Here is a 6595-nt window from a genome sequence, read left to right as displayed (position 1 = left end):
TGGTATGACAGTTTTGGTGATGTACATTCTAGCATGAACGAACTGTTTCGGTATTCGGCCCGTGTGGGAAAATATTTTTGAATTCATGTGTTGTACGGTGGTGCAAAGTAAAGTATTCTATAGTAGCTCAGGGTTATTTTTTTCAGCTTTTATAGTTGAATTTGTTGGCACGAAACAAATCATTACAAATTATTACATATGGATGAGTATAATCTATGTATGCATTCTGGGAAGTTATCGGAAATTAAACGGGATTATTATGAGCTAGACGATCTATACGTTCATTGGAGCTCATCGCCCTAAATCGCATTAAAACCATCGTTAAACGCAACTCTTAATTCAAAGCCGTTTGAACTACATTCATTTCACATTGTGTTTTATCAATCACACGTGATACCTGAGTTAATCATGGTAAATCATATTGACAATTTTATAACAGTTTGTGGCTCCATTATTTCCGTTTGATGCAACTGTGTAGCTGAATAAAACAATTATTTTGGGCTCAGGAAAAAAACAAGACTCACACTACTTTTAAGGTGCCTACTCACTAAATCGATGTCATATTAACAAAGTTTTGATGACTACTCATTTTTAATTAGACGGCAGTATCAAGATCATATTACACCTATTTAACTTGTATTTCTTTTTATTTTGCGTAAACACAGTTTTGATTAATATCAAAAGTTTCTCATCACATTTTTACATGTAACATGTGACATCGTTATCATATAAAGCTATAATTTCCAGTTGCGTGGGTGGATTTCCGTAACAGTAAAATGTTTAACAGTTAATTTTCTTTCCTTCGTTGATGATATTATTTGCTGTGTAGGAAAGACCTGGTTTTTTTTATGATTGTGTGCAGGTCATCCAATTTGATGAAAATCTGGTGCATGCAGACGCTATGACCAGATTTAACAATCGTATGCTGGTTAATTGCCTCGGCCATCTGTATTGAGAAGCGTGCACACCAGTAGAATGTATGACTATCATATCTGAGCTATCTGCCAATGTGTTGACATTCGTACTTGTATTCTCTATATCACATTCACAGAATCAGAAGACTGCATTGATGTATGCTGCAGAGAATAACAGTTTGGACGCAATTACATTATTATTGAAACATGGTGCCGATATAAACAATCAAGACAAGGTTTGTAAACTATAATTGTCTCTAATATTCATATTTACAGCTTGCATGACTATTATATCTGAGTTATCTGTCAATTTGTTGACATTCTTAATTATATTCTCTATATCACATTCACAGAATCAGAATACTGCATTGATGTATGCTGCAAAGGAATACAGTTCTGACGCAAGTCAATTATTATTGAAACATGGTGCCGATATAAACCATCAAGACAAGGTTTGTAAACTACGATTGTCACTAATATTCATATTTACAGAATGTATGACTATTATATCCGAGTTATCTGCCAATTTGTTGACATTCGTACTTGTATTCTCTATATCACATTCACAGAATCAGAAGACTGCATTGATGTATGCTGCAGAGAATAACAGTTTGGACGCAATTACATTATTATTGAAACATGGTGCCGATATAAACAATCAAGACAAGGTTTGTAAACTATAATTGTCTCTAATATTCATATTTACAGCTTGCATGACTATTATATCTGAGTTATCTGTCAATTTGTTGACATTCTTAATTATATTCTCTATATCACATTCACAGAATCAGAATACTGCATTGATGTATGCTGCAAAGGAATACAGTTCTGACGCAAGTCAATTATTATTGAAACATGGTGCCGATATAAACCATCAAGACAAGGTTTGTAAACTACGATTGTCACTAATATTCATATTTACAGAATGTATGACTATTATATCCGAGTTATCTGCCAATTTGTTGACATTCGTACTTGTATTCTCTATATCGCATTCATAGGGTCAGAGGACTGCATTTATGTATGCTGCATGGTATGACAATTGTAACGCAATTACATTATTATTGAAACATGATGCTGATATACACCATAAGGACAAGGTTTGTAAACAACGATTGTCACTAATATTCATATTTACAGAAAGTATGACTATTACATCTGAGTTATCTGTCAATTTGTTGACATTCTTACTTGTATTCTCTATATCGCATTCATAGGGTCAGAGGACTGCGTTGATGTATGCTGCAGAGAATAACAGTTGGGAAGCAATTGCATTATTATTGAAACATGGTGCCGATATACACCATAAGGACATGGTTTGTAAACAACGATTGTTACTAATATTCATATTTACAGAATGTATGACTATTACATCTGAGTTATCTGTCAATTTGTCGACATTTTTACTCGTATTCTCTATGTCACATTCACAGGGTCAGAAGACTGCGTTGATGTATGCTGCAGAGAATAACAGTTGTGACGCAATTACATTATTATTGAAACATGGTGCTGATATACACCATCAAGACTGGGTTTGTAAACTACGATTGTCACTTATATTCATATTTACAAATTGTACGATTTTTACATCTGAGTTATCTGTCAATGTGTCGACATTCTTACATCTATTCTCTATATCACATTCACAGTATAAGACGACTGCATTGATGTATGCTGCAGCGAATAAAAGTTTTGAAGCAGTTACATTATTATTGAAATATGGTGCCGATATACACCATGAAGACACGGTTTGTAAACTACGATTGTCACTAATATTCATATTTACAGAATATATGACTATTGCATCTGAGTTATCTGTCAATTTGTTGACATTCTTACTTGTATTCTCTATGTCACATTCATAGGGTCAGATGACTGCGTTGATGTATGCTGCAAAGAACAACAGTTGTGACGCAATTACATTATTATTGCAACATGATGCTGATATACACCATAAGGACATGGTTTGTAAACAACGATTGTTACTAATATTCATATTTACAGAATGTATGACTATTACATCTGAGTTATCTGTCAATTTGTTGACATTCTTACTTGTATTCTCTATATCACATTCACAGAATCAGAGGACTGCGTTGATGTATGCTGCAGAGAATAACAGTTGTGACGCAATTACATTATTATTGAAACATGGTGCTGATATACACCATGAAGACTGGGTTTGTAAACAACAATTGTTACTAATATTCATATTTACAGAATGTATGACTTTTACATCTGCGTTATCTGTCAATTTGTTGACATTCTTACTTGTATTCTCTATATCACATTCACAGAATCAGAAGACTGCATTGATGTATGCTGCAAGTAAAAACAGTTGTGACGCAATTACATTATTATTGGAACATGGTGCTGATATACACCATCAAGACAAGGTTTGTAAACTACGATTGTCACTAATATTCATATTTTCAGATTCTATGATTATTATGTCTGAGCTATCTGCCAATGTGTTGTCATTCGTACTTGTATTCTCTATATCACATTCACAGTATCAGAAGACTGCATTGATGTATGCTGCAGAGAATAACAGTTGTGACGCAATTACATTATTATTGAAACATGGTGCCGATATACACCATCAAGACATGGTTTGTAAACTACGATTGTCTCTAATATTTATATTTTCAGAATGTATGACTATTATATCCGAGTTATCTGCCAATGTGTTGACATTCTCACTTGTATTTTCTATATCACATTCACAGTATCAGAAGACTGCGTTGATATATGCTGCAGAGAATAACAGTTGTGACGCAATTACATTATTATTGAAACATGGTGCTGATATACACCATCAAGACAAGGTTTGTAAACTACAATTGTCACTAATATTCATATTTACGGAATTTATGACTATTACATCTGAGTTATCTGTCAATTTGTTGACATTCTTACTTGTATTCTCTATATCACATTCACAGGGTCAGACGACTGCGTTGATGTATGCTGCAATGCATAACAGATGTGACGCAATTACATTATTATTGAAACATGGTGCCGATATAAACAATCATGACTGGGTTTGTAAACTACGATTGTCACTAATATTCATATTTACAAATTGTAAGATTATTACATCTGAGTTATCTGTCAATGTTTCGATATTCTTACATGTATTCTCTATATCACATTCACAGTATAAGAAGACTGCGTTGATGTATGCTGCAATGCATAACAGATGTGACGCAATTACATTATTATTGAAACATGGTGCTGATATACACCATCACGACAAGGTTTGTAAACTATGATTTTCACTAATATTCAAATTTACGGAATGTATGAATATTATGTCTGAGTTATCTGTCAATTTGTTGACATTCTTACTTATATTCTCTATATCACATTCACAGAATCAGAATACTGCATTGATGTATGCTGCAGGAAAATACAGTTGTGGCGCAATTACATTATTATTGAAACATGGTGCCGATATAAACCATCAAAACAAGGTTTGTAAACTACGATTGTCACTAACATTCATAATTACAGCTTGTATGAATATTGTATCCGAGTTATCTGTCAATTTGTTAACATTCTTACTTGTATTCTCTATATCACATTCACAGGATCAGAAGACTGCGTTGATGTATGCTGCATGGACTAACAGTTGTGACGCAATTACATTATTATTGAAACATGGTGCCGATATACACCATAAGTGCATGGTTTGTAAACAACGATTGTTACTAATATTCATATTTACATAATGTATGGCTATTACATCTGAGTTATCTGTCAATTTGTTGACATTCTTACTTGTATTCTCTATATCACATTCACAGGATCAGATTACTGCGTTTATGTATGCTGCAGTGAATAACAGTTGTGACGCAATTACATTATTATTGAAACATGGTGCTGATATACACCATCAAGACAAGGTTTGTGAACTACAATTGTCACTAATATTCATATTTACGGAATTTATGACTATTACATCTGAGTTTTCTGTCAATTTGTTGACATTCTTACTTGTATTCTCTATGTCACATTCACAGGGTCAGACGACTGCGTTGATGTATGCTGCAATGCATAACAGATGTGACGCAATTACATTATTATTGAAGAATAGTGCCGATATAAACAATCAAGACAAGGTTTGTAAACTACGATTGTCACTAATATTCATATTTACGGAATGTATGCCTATTACATCTGAGTTATCTGTCAATGTGTTGACATTCTTACTTGTATTCTCTATATCACATTCACAGAATCAGAGTACTGCGTTGATGTATGCTGCAGAGAATAACAGATGTGACGCAATTACATTATTATTGAAACATGATGCTGATATACACCATGAAGACTGGGTTTGTAAATAACGATTGTTACTAATATTCATATTTACAGAATGTATGACTATTACATCTGAGTTATCTGTCAATTTGTTGACATTCTTACTTTTATACTCTATATTACATTCACAGAATCGGAAGACTGCATTGATGTATGCTGCAAGTAAAAACAGTTGTGACGCAATTACATTATTACTGAAACATGGTGCCGATATAAACCATCAAGACAAGGTTTGTAAACTACGATTGTCACGAATATTCATATTTACAGCTTGTATGAATATTATATCCGAGTTATCTGTCAATTTGTTGACATTCTTATTTGTATTCTCTATATCGCATTCACAGAATCAGAATACTGCATTGATGTATGCTGCATGGTCTAACAGTTGTGACGCAATTACATTATTATTGAAACATGGTGCCGATATACACCATAAGGGCAAGGTTTGTAATCAACGATTGTTACTAATATTCATATTTACAGAATGTATGACTATTATATCCGAGTTATCTGTCAATTTGTTGACATTCTTATTTGTATTCTCTATATCGCATTCACAGAATCAGTATACTGCATTGATGTATGCTGCATGGTCTAACAGTTGTGACGCAATTACATTATTATTGGAACATGGTGCCGATATACACCATGATGGCGTGGTTTGTAAACAACGATTGTTACTAATATTCATATTTACAGAATGTATGACTATTATATCTGAGTTATCTGTAAATTTGTTGACATTCTTACTTGCATTCTCTATGTCACATTCACAGGATCAGAGGACTGCGTTGATGTATGCTGCAGAGAATAACAGTTGTGACGCAATTACATTATTATTGAAACATGGTGCCGATATACACCATACGGACATGGTTTGTAAACAACGATTGTTACTAATATTCATATTTACAGAATGTATGACTATTACATCTGAGTTATCTGTCAATGTGTCGACATTCTTACATGTATTCTCTATATCACATTCACAGAGTCTGAAGACTGCATTGATGTATGCTGCAAGTAAAAACAGCTGTGACGCAATTACATTATTATTGAAAAATGGTGCCGATATACACAATAAAGACTGGGTTTGTAAACTACGATTGTCACTAATATTCATATTTACAGAATGTATGACTATTACATCTGAGTTATCTGTCAATTTGTTGACATTCTTACTTGTATTCTCTATATCACATTCACAGAATCAGAGGACTGCGTTGATGTATGCTGCAGAGAATAACAGTTGTGATGCAATTACATTATTATTGAAACATGGTGCTGATATACACCATCATGACAAAGTTTGTAAACTACGATTGTCACTAATATTCATATTTACAGAATAT

At 33.3% G+C, this 6595-nt stretch overlaps 3 long non-coding RNA genes across 3 annotated transcripts; all 3 read left to right on the top strand.

Moving 5' to 3' along the window:
• Positions 1-1091: 1091 nt before the first annotated feature.
• LOC146729965 (uncharacterized) lies at positions 1092-1353 on the top strand. The gene is made up of 2 exons (XR_014927930.1): positions 1092-1150; positions 1268-1353. It is a non-coding gene; the product is annotated as an uncharacterized LOC146729965 (long non-coding RNA).
• Positions 1354-1523: 170 nt separating this feature from the next.
• Positions 1524-1785, top strand: LOC144359599 (uncharacterized). Its single transcript, XR_013422046.1, has 2 exons — positions 1524-1582; positions 1700-1785. It is a non-coding gene; the product is annotated as an uncharacterized LOC144359599 (long non-coding RNA).
• Positions 1786-4759: 2974 nt separating this feature from the next.
• Positions 4760-5228, top strand: LOC144359598 (uncharacterized). Its single transcript, XR_013422045.1, has 3 exons — positions 4760-4822; positions 4940-5038; positions 5156-5228. It is a non-coding gene; the product is annotated as an uncharacterized LOC144359598 (long non-coding RNA).
• The last annotated feature ends 1367 nt before the right edge of the window (positions 5229-6595 follow it).

Source organism: Saccoglossus kowalevskii, chromosome 20 (assembly GCF_978046115.1).
Source record: "Saccoglossus kowalevskii chromosome 20, keSacKowa6.1, whole genome shotgun sequence".
Lineage (NCBI taxonomy): Eukaryota > Metazoa > Hemichordata > Enteropneusta > Harrimaniidae > Saccoglossus > Saccoglossus kowalevskii.
Note: the sequence above shows the minus strand (reverse complement) of the source record. Positions and strands in the feature narration are given on the sequence as shown.